Here is a 10,984-nt window from a genome sequence, read left to right on the forward strand (position 1 = left end):
TACAGGCTTTACTGACACAACATCCATTCTGTGTAATAAACAATACAACTTTTTTTCATATCACCTTTCTTAACAGTGTTACAAAGTGTCTTACAAAAATAAAATATGCGGTATGTATATTTGGTCATATGACTTGGGGAGAAGCTCACATCCACTGATGTGTTGGGCTGTCCTTTGCAGATACTTGTACTTCCACCACGGTTTAAAAGTCTGCAGACGTATCCGCATGCAGAGGTCTCTGATCATATGGCAACATGAGACTACAAGGTCATGTAATTAGTTAGTACAGCGTCTATGTCTAAGTAAGTATCAAGATATTGAATAATAAAATAATCACATGAATATTTAGCCATTCTCTTCTGTTTCGTCACTGCCTGAGACGGACAACAACAGCTGCGCCTTTACATCTTCATCTTTCCACACATCACAATTATGGGGATATGTTAATTGGACATCTGTTGCCTGGAGTCAGATTTGTCTTTTTTCCTCTCTTCAGCTCTGCTCTCAACCCTGGCTTCTGTCTCTGACTGGCTGAGCTGTCTCTGTAGCAAAAGGAAGATGTATGTATATGTACAGTATTTGGCCACAGACACACTTGGCTCATTGGCCAAGCTTCGTCAATGAAATTTGACTTACCGGTAACTTGATGAAGATCATTTCATCAATGAAGAAACCACTATGGGAGTATTAATGATGGGAGTATGTGTATGTTAGTTTCTTTTTCCATGTTGTCAAGCTTCTGAGGATTGCAAAACATCACTCATGAATAGTTTATGTTCTCAAGAGATGAAGTAAGACTCAAGACCAAACATTAGGCTGTCATTAATAAACAACTAAAGAATACATTATATTCGGATTGCCACACTTTACTACAATATCAATGCTTGAAGGTATTGTATGGCCGTGTTGGTCAGCTGTATTGACACAGTGAAATAGGTCCTGGCAGTGTTGACAGAATTAGCGAGAGAAATAAGCAACCAGGTCTATGACAACAAGCAACTACACGTTGGAAACAAGCCGGGAAAAAAAACTGCAACCAGCAACTACCAATATTTACAAGAAACTTTACAAAAAACAAGCCCAAAGTCACCCTAAAAAGAGGCCCATGTATCTTTCTCTGTGTAGCTGCAAAGTGCCAACACCTTTTCCACCTTCATAGCCAGCGACATGGGTGGATGGTTCAGTTCAAGTTAGAGACAGAGGGAACAGTTTATTTTGCCCTGAAGGTTGTGTTGCAACTGTAGTACCGGACAAGTGGGAAATCTAGTGTGTAACACAATTTCAATCCCTAGTTATTGAATTGAGTTGTTTGCTACTGTTGCAGCTACAGAGGACAAGTGTATTTCCCAAGATATCTCCCCCCTCCTCAGGTGAATACATCACACAGTATGTTATGATTGAACATCACATGTACAATGTTCCCGAAATGTTATTGTGCTGAACTCGACCTTGACAGAGGACCTCTATGGAAACACTGTGAAAGAAAGACCTTGCACTGAAAATGGAATTTCTCAAGGACTCCCTCTTTCACATGGGAGAGAAAGTCACATAAGCTTTGACCAAACCCACCACACGCACGCACACACACACACGCACACACGCACGCACGCGCACACACACACACACACACACACACACACACACACACACACACACACACACACACACACACACACACACACACACACACACACACACACACACACACACACACACACACGCACGCATGCACGCACACACACGCACACAGGATTACTGCATGTTTTTGTGAGGGTATCTATCCTAGGAGACACAGGGAGAACATGCAAACTCCACACAGAAAGGCCCTTTCGTCAAACCCCGCCTAGGGTGTGGGCGCTGATGATGTGGAGGAGAGAACACACGCCCGACGCCCGTTCATTTCTAATTTAAATAAGTATTTTCAGAGAGGCTTTCCACAATTTCCATTCCTTTCCTTGAGTATCGCCCTTCTAATTATTGCCAAATATTTCAGTTTGATTACTTCCTGCCAGCCACAACGTGGTTGGTTGGTGGCAGGAGATGAGAAATCTCTCAGGTGGTTGCCACACATAAGCCTCATCCTGTATCTCCTGCTGCTTGCATTTCAAAGAGAGCCAAAGAACAAAGGGAATCCTAAAGCTTAATTTATTAATTTAGACTTAATTGCACAATGGTGCCACTTGCCTAACATAACAGATTTTGTCAAGCAACACCTGTGCAATGACATATGAATTACGAACTAGAAAGAGATGCTCAGCGGAAAGCAAATCTCCACCAAGAGGCATATGCTCCAATAATAATACTTAAAATAAAAAATTAAAAAACAACACTTTAACCATTTAAACCCTATTTCGTTCGGTTGACCGGTGTCCCTCAGAGGTCTAGGTCCCCCCCCCCCCCCCCCCCCCCCCCCGTATACCAAATCTCTTATCTCGAAAATAGCCAATCTACAAGCATGCTGGTAAATATACAAGAGCTTGTAGATCTATTTTCGCCATATGTTGGCCTATTATGGCCTGCCCCGAATAGGGATGCTATAGGGTTTTTCTGTCAGTTACTCACACTGTGAAGTATTGAATACCGGTACATGGAGAATTCTTGTTTTTGTTGCAAGAAATGTCTATGTAATTAAAGCGGGCTACACACTAAACGTTGCTGTCCAGACTAGACTAAAAGTCAAAGTTGGGAGATCAGTCGGTTGAAAGGTGTGGGAAAAAAAGTGGTGAAGTGAGTGGTGCTTTTTATTAGTACTACAATTCATATTGTGCCAAATCACAGCAAGTTGTCTCATACTTTTATTAGAGAAGGTCAAAAACCATACTTCATCAGCAAAATTATCAAGCAAACGTATTGTTCATGGTCAAAATATTGTGCTGAGTATGACCATTATTAATTACGCGGGTGAGATCAGTTTCAGCTTCACCCAAGCTGTGGCTGCTCCGATGAACATTATTAGCACTCAGGGGGAGCTGTTAGGGGTTAATTACATGTCTTGCTCAGGGACAATTCGACATGTAGACATGGGCGGTGCAGGCTTTTCCTGTATCACTGTCCTCTCGTTTATATTGCCTGCCTGGTGTAAGGCAGTGGTTCTCAACCTTTTCAGGCCGCGACCCCCAAAATAAACATATTTGAAATGGGGACCCCCCACCCTGCACAAGCACTTGGAATTGTAGGAGTTGGCATTACATTTAGTTTGACTCAATCTATTCCATTGTGAAAATAGCCGATCTACATGCTCACAGCGCCTCGCTTTGCTTTGCGAGGCGTTGTGAGCACGTAGATCTGCTATTTTCACAATTTCTGCCTCTAATATTTGACAATTTGACCAATGTTTGACCAGAGGTACTACAAAGGTCTTTAAAGTCCTTAAATTGTCACTTTAGAAATGTGCAGATACCCTGTATACACGTATACTGTATGTTGGTCTGTTTACTGTTGAGAGAGAAAACAATGTTAACATTTAGCTAAACATCTGGGGACCCCCCAAAATAATCTGAGGACCCCCCCTAGGGGTCCCGACCCACAGGTTGAGAACCACTGGTGTAAGGAACGATGCAGTATGAGCCAGCAATACAGAGCTACTTCTGGCAAATGCTTTCAAACACAACTCTTTAGCCCTTTTAATTACTCTGCAGTTATTGAGCTGTGGAGAAGCTTGCCAGTTAACTGGAGTAGATATCAAACAGTTCCTCACAACCCACTAATAGTGGCCTTGTATGAGGTTGTGCTGTACCTGGACTACAGCACATAACAGAAGGTTGTTTCCTTCATCCCAGTTCCATATCCTGTCATACATCATATCACATCACATCACATCACATCACATCACATCACATCACATCACATCACATCACATCACATCATATTGTCACTGTCGGGCAGAAATTTCATATCTCCAAGTTTCAAATGTGTACGTTTTTTCGCTAAGTAAAGGCCCATTCCCACCGGGCCAAATAACAGATAAATAAAATCGCTTTCCCCAGATATTTTTCCATTCAAGTGGATGGTAGTTACAGATAAAAAAATATATATCACAGATAAAAAGAATATCTGTGATCTGTAACTACCATCCACTTGAATGGAAAGATATCTGGAGAAAGAGATTTTTTTATCTCTTATCTGGCCCCGTGGGAATGGGCCTTTAAGCCCTGCTTCATCATACGAGGCCGTCGCACACAACTAGTGAAAACAGCAGATCTACAACCACACAGCGCCTTGCGATGAGAGGCATTGTGTGCTTGTAGCTTGTAGAGGCTGTTTTCACTAGTTTAGTTATTTTTAAAAATGATAAATACAAAACGCTTTGGACATACAAGGTTTCCACCCGACAACGACGATATCATATCATATCATATCATATCATATCATATCTTGGGAAGTTTCATGTAAAGACTCGCTAATGGCCCTATCATAGTGTAGTCCGCGGTGATGGGTTATCACTGCAGTGTAGTCTTTTAAAGTCAGAAAAAGTGATGATTATCAATGACATCAGGGAACTCCATGTATGGGCATGAAAGGGATTCCGGGGAATACCCATATATACCTGTGATGTGTCACGGTGATATCACCTGTGATTTCACCTGTGATGTCACAGTGATGTGTCAGGGGAATCACAGTATCAGGCGTTATCCCTGCTCTGAACCTGTGATGTCACAGTGATGTGTCAGGGGAACCAGTGTCAGGCGTGACTGACGGAGACTCTGACAAGATGTGCCGGTTTCCATCGTTAACAATCAGTCTACAAAGTAACGAGTAACTAAAGTTTTCAAATAAATGTAGTGGAGTAAAAGTACAATATTTGGATCTGAGATGTAGTGGAAGTAAGTATAAGCATTGGAAATTGGAAATACTCAAGGTACAGTACTTAAGTAAATAGTTAGTTACTTTACACCACTGCATACGCACACCCTTAAACATAAACCAAGGTACACAATGTGCCTTCTATGAGCAGGGTCATCCATTATTGTGAAGCATGGCTACGTTAACAGCCCAGCCAGGTTAATTAAAAGAAAGCCCTGTCCCATAATTCAATAGAAGCGAAGCCAAATTAACTGCCTAATTGGAAACGGAGCTAGCACGAAACATGAATTCACCTTGGTGTCCCAAACAATTTATTGATTGATAGCTCTGTGATATAATTAAAAGTTACACTGGATGAAATGAGCCATCAGAGAGAGAGGGATAAACACTGATCACCGGCTGTTGTTTGTGCAGGAATATAATTAACAAACACAATGTTGGCCTTGCTTGTTGTTCCGGCCAATTACGACTTTGATTACCTTGTAAGAATTCACATTAGCTGTGAGGTGTGAGGCCTTAACATTTCAATCGATGCACTCAACTGTCCTTGACACTGTGTTCTCAGCAATATAAGGGACTTCAGCATGTATTGTATTGCTCTACCAATAAATTACATCAGCCATCTTGGTGCTGCCTCTGATATAGTGAGCAAAGCACTTTACCCTGAATTATGAAAGAAAATGCTTGAATAGCACTTAGAAGGAGCCGGTTGCGTGAATGAAGCCATGTGAGCTTTTCAGGCGATTCCAGCTGCAAGTGGCGGCAGGCAGAAATGCAGATATACCGGTACAAGCTCACAGCGCGGCACTGAGTGCCACGCTGCAAGCTTGTAGATCCGCTTCTGAGGGTCCCTGGAACTAAATGTTTTGATATGGGGGTCTGTGGCCAAATACATATCATTTTGGGGGTCCTTCACATGAAAAGGTTTGAGCACCACTGACATAGAAACAGAAGTTTTTTCAAAAAACCTTAGAAGGATTTGAAATATTCAAAGACTTGAACACATTTTTAAGATTTTTCAAGAATAGCAGATCTACAAGAAACTCGGTGCCGCGTTGTGAGCTTGTATATCTGCAATTTTTCAATAGAAGCACAAAATAATGCGTAATAATGTGTTCCCAGTCTAAATGGGAACGCTATGAAGAACATTCATGGGGGGCCCGCAGTGAATCCTTGTACCCAGGGCCCAGAATTTGGTGGGACACCCCTGGCAGCAGGCACTGAGGTACTGTACCTTATTCCAGCCGGTAGTCAGAGGAGGCCATACTAATCAGAGGTGTGGGGGAAAGGGGGGACCCTGATGAATGAGACAAAAGCCATTAAAGTGACATTGACAAAAAGGCAGGAAGTCAGGTTATCATCCAGAGAGTAGGAAGTCTATGGAGCTAATAGCTTTTCCCTCCAGCAGGTGAAATATATAGAGGTATGGGTGGAGCAAATGTCCTTCATCATTGGGCTGGCCAGATGTGATCTGGGCTTAAGGAGCCAATGGGACGAAAGGAGAGTCCAAGTAACTGCCTAAATTGATGATTCTTTTTTTGACAATATTGTTGACAATTTCCACCTATACTGACATGGCCAAAATAGGAACGCCAGAGTGAAAGTGATTAATACAATATTTCTTTATTCCGAGAATGTAATGGCAATTTTCAGAGAGGCATAATAGTAGTCTTAAAATGTATTAAAAAAACAGATTGTTGGGGCGCCCGCTGGCCTACTGGTCCTGGCGCATACCATTTAGGCATTGCCACATAGGCATGGATGCCTGGTGGCGTCGCTGGTTCAATTCCCGATCCGGACGAACTTTGCCGCAATCTAAAAAAAAGTAGTAAGTAGTAATTTATTTTGTGTTGCCCTTACTGTTTGTTTTGGAAATGCCTTGACAGATTGACAGATGGATTGAAAGAATTAAGGCCTTGGTTTGATATATTTTCAAATGTGTGTGTGTGTGTGTGTGTGTGTGTGTGTGTGTGTGTGTGTGTGTGTGTGTGTGTGTGTGTGCGCGTGCGCGTGTGCGTGTGTGTGTGTGTGTGTGTGTGTGCATGGGCATGTTGTGTGTCAGACCCCCAGGATGACTGTCAGAAAAGATATAGTGCTGTTCTGACTTATCCCATTTTAAACCAAAAAGCATGAAGTGCAATTTCACCTTCAAGCCCAGAGACAAAAAAATAATAAAAATAAAATAACTACAAATCCATAAATAACAGTCACACGTTTCCTTTCTCAGAATATAACCTGTCTCTGTCCATATTCCGGGAAAGCATCTGTGTCATTTTAGATTTGAGCTAAAAGACATTATTTTATACTTTGGCCCTAACCCTATTGTAAAAAGCAGATATAATACAAGCCACTTCGTACCGCGCTATGAGCTTGTGGACCTGCTATGTTTGGAAAATAGTGACAATGGGTGCAGATCTTTTGAACATACTTTTAAATCAAACATTGTTAATTCAAATCTTTGCTTCTGGGGGTCCCTGGAACAAAATCTTTTGAGGTGGGGGGTCCGCGACTGAATACATATAATTTTGGGTGGTCCTTGACATGACAACATTTGAGAACCACTGATATATAGTAACATTTAGGATTTAGAAGACAGAATTGTCCTCAGGTTAATAATTATCACTAATATACATATATATATATATATTGGCACAAATATATACATATTACTGTATATACATACACAGTACATAGACAGTTGATATCATCAAATTTTACTTCTCAAAAAGGCTAAAATAGCACTTGAATTGATCAAATTGAACTAATAACAGCAATTTGAAGGAAACACTCAAGTGTAGGCTAGATTTACATTTAGAACATAAAAAAATCTATTAATTACTGAATGTGTGTGTTCCACACGTGTATAGCACATTAATACTTTCCTGAGACATGATGCATCTGAATACAAATTGACATAAAGTGAATAATACTGTAGTCACCCGCGACCCTTAAATAGATTCAAATGAAAGGATAATCAAATTGGCTACAATGAAGAGAGGTGAAAGGCAATGTACTATTCCACCGCTTACTGCATAATGCATGTGATGCCCTTGTGCAGGCAGGAAATCATCTTTCTAAAAATGTTACAGGAATAAAAGGAAATGTGTTTGGATGAGCAGCAGTGGGTGGCCGTCTGCATGTCCTTCATGCCCTGAATATGATAAAAGAGAGGAGTCTTTTTTCTGTCACTTTCTGTCAACAATGTGGTTCAACAATGCAATAAAACAGGCGAGACAAATAGAGGGCATGGCAATGCAGTCTGTAGCGCTGTCTGTCGCCTCACAGCTAGAAGGTCCTGGGTTCTAATGACGCTGAGGACGCTGCGGTCGCTGGGGGCGTGTTCTCTCCTCTACGAGATCAGTGGTTCAGTGCCCATACCCTAGGTGGGGTTGGCAAAAGGACCTTTCTGTGTGGAGTTTGCATGTTCTCCCTGTGTCTCCTAGGGTCGGTGAAACAAACAAACAAAAACATATAGCCTACATAATGCAGTGACATAATACAGTGTCCTGTACATTGTATGAAGATTCACACAATGTCAAGGTTTCTTTTTTTTGTTTTGTTTATGGGCTTTTTATGCCTTTATTTGATAGGATAGTAGACTGACAGGAAATGGGGAGAGAGATGGGGAATGACATGTGGCAAAGGTGGTCCAGATCGGGAATCGAACGCCAGCAGGCATCATAGCATGTGGTATGCGCCTTGACCACTAGGCCAGCGAGCACCCACAATGTCAAGGTTTCTGCAACTGCATTTGACAGAACTAAATTAAATCAGCATTACGTTTTGTCAAATGCCATAACCAGACGTTTCACGATTTGGTTCGCTTTCTGGCTTCATTAATTAACAAATGGGCTAAAGTATTTTTCCGGGTTGGGCTGGGTGCAGGTTGGGTGAGGTCAGGTTTTTAAAAACCCAACCTGCGCATGGCAACTACAGTAGTTTTGAATACCAGTAAGACTCCCTAATCGGGAGATAAGCGACCGTAGGTCACTTATCTCCACAAATAGGGCAAAAATGTGTTTTTCCAAAATCTTCCTGATCCATGTTGATGACATGAGTGTAGACATACTGTGTAGTGATTTTCGTGATTTTAGGGCAAAATCTGTAGGAGCAGTGTCCAAAAATGTGTTTTTAAAAATCGTCCTGGAGGTGGCGCTATATGGGAGAGATTCATGTTGATGGGATGAGTGTAGACATACTGTGTACCGATTTGCGTGATTTTAGGGCAAAAATTTTAGGAGCAGTGTCCAAAAATGTGTTTTGCAAGAATGGGCCTCATGGTGGCGCTAGAAGAGGGCCGTGTGAGAAATGAGGGGTGGGGTCTCCGCGCCGCCAAGGCGGACGAATAGGTACCGGCCCCGGCTGTCCCGGTCGCTCCTAGCCGGAGTTACGGCATTTTATGTGAGCTGCAGTGTAGGGGGTCCTCCACTGGGGGCACCACCACTTTTGCATCCGTTCTGGAGCACCAGGAGTCGGTGGTCCCCGGGAATTCCCCGTGAGCAGCCCCGTTGGGGTGGTCATTTGGTCAGTTTAGCACATTTGGTCATTTTTTACATCTGGGGGTCCCCCAGGGACCTGGGGGTCCCTGGAGGTCCTTGGAGGTTGTAGTTTGGCAGGTAAGGAGTGTGTGTGCAAAATTTGGCATGGATCGGGGCAACGGTTGCGGAGATATGAGCAGGGCAAGAGTGTGACGTGTGACTGACGGACTGACTCACTCACGGGTGTGACGTGTGACTGACTCACTCACGGACAGCCTGTGGAGGTGTTGGTAGTAAATGCGACCTACGGTCGCAACTAAAAGTATTGATGGTGGTAGAACTGAGGGGCATACAGTATATATTTAGTAAAGGAGACACTGGAGGCCAAGTGGTCACCAAAATAAGTAATCAGTGGTGTTTCTCAATATATGTATTTGTGGTGTTGATGATGCTTATATTTAACAATCACAGAGGAGTTTGTGGGGTTGGTGATGAGACATTATGTACTTTAGTAGTAATCAAAACGTATTATTATACCCAAGGGACAATTGGACAAGGCCTACCCTGCCATGCTCATATCCAGAGGCTGTGCTCACGTTAGTTTCAATTCGGAAATGTGCGGAAATTGGACTACGGTATTCATGAATGTGAAAAGGAAGCCATGCAGTGCTAGCGTTGACCCAGACTGGCTTGATGGATATAACAGAGCAATTGAATGTGCTTAAAGGGATAGTTCACCCCCAAAATGACTTTTTCCAACGATTACTCACCCCCTGGACACTTGAATTAAATTGTGTTGTTTTTGTCTCATACCTAAACCAATAGTTTGAGGACACTTGTTGTGTTACCATAGGGAACAAAGCAGGCGCTTTGTGTTTCCAAAAGGAACAAAGAATGCTCTTTGTGTCTCCATAAGGAGCCACTGCTGGTCATCAAATTATTGGCTTTAATAGGAATATTTTTTTGGGTGAACTACCCCTCTAATGTTAATTTGCATGGCCACAACAAAGTTGTTTGTTACAGACAGACAGTGCTGGTAGTACAATTTCTTTGGACCTTTGCCCACCATAGTACACTTATTATCTTGTGTATATTACACATACTGTACACAAATTTACACCAAATGTGTGGTTATCTACAGTCAAGAGCTTTCTGCATATTTATTCAGAGTTAGCAACTGTTCAGGTTCTCTCTGTGGACCCTGCCTGCATTGTTACTCATTTAGGCATGCAGGATCGCTCTGAGCCTTTGTTGTTATTGCGTTGTAAACAATTTGTGCTATGAGTGCCTGATACCTTTACAACAAATTATCAAAATATAACAAGACAGGTCCGAGCACTCAAAAAAGTAAAAGAGGAGAGGGCGGGCATAAAATCAAGGTAGACCTACTATATTTTTACAAAAAGGTTAAAAAAGCCAACATGTTTCGACCAATAGGTCTTCATCAGGGCATGTATGATGAAGACCAGTGGGTCGAAAAACATGTTGGCTTTTTAACCTTTTTGTAATAAACTAGAGGGTCGCGGCCCTTCGGGCCGCTCACATCTAGTTAAAAAAAAAAAAAAAAAAAAGTAAAAAAAAAAAAAAAAAAAAAAGTTTAAAAAAAAAAATTGGGGGGGGGAACTATTGTGGCGGAACTATTGTGCCGCAGCGCACGTTTCCGGTCGGACATATTTGCCGGCGGACTATTTTATACAGAGGCA

This window comes from Nannobrachium achirus (assembly GCF_963921795.1).
Source record: "Nannobrachium achirus genome assembly, chromosome: 6".
NCBI classification, from domain to species: Eukaryota; Metazoa; Chordata; class Actinopteri; order Myctophiformes; family Myctophidae; genus Nannobrachium; species Nannobrachium achirus.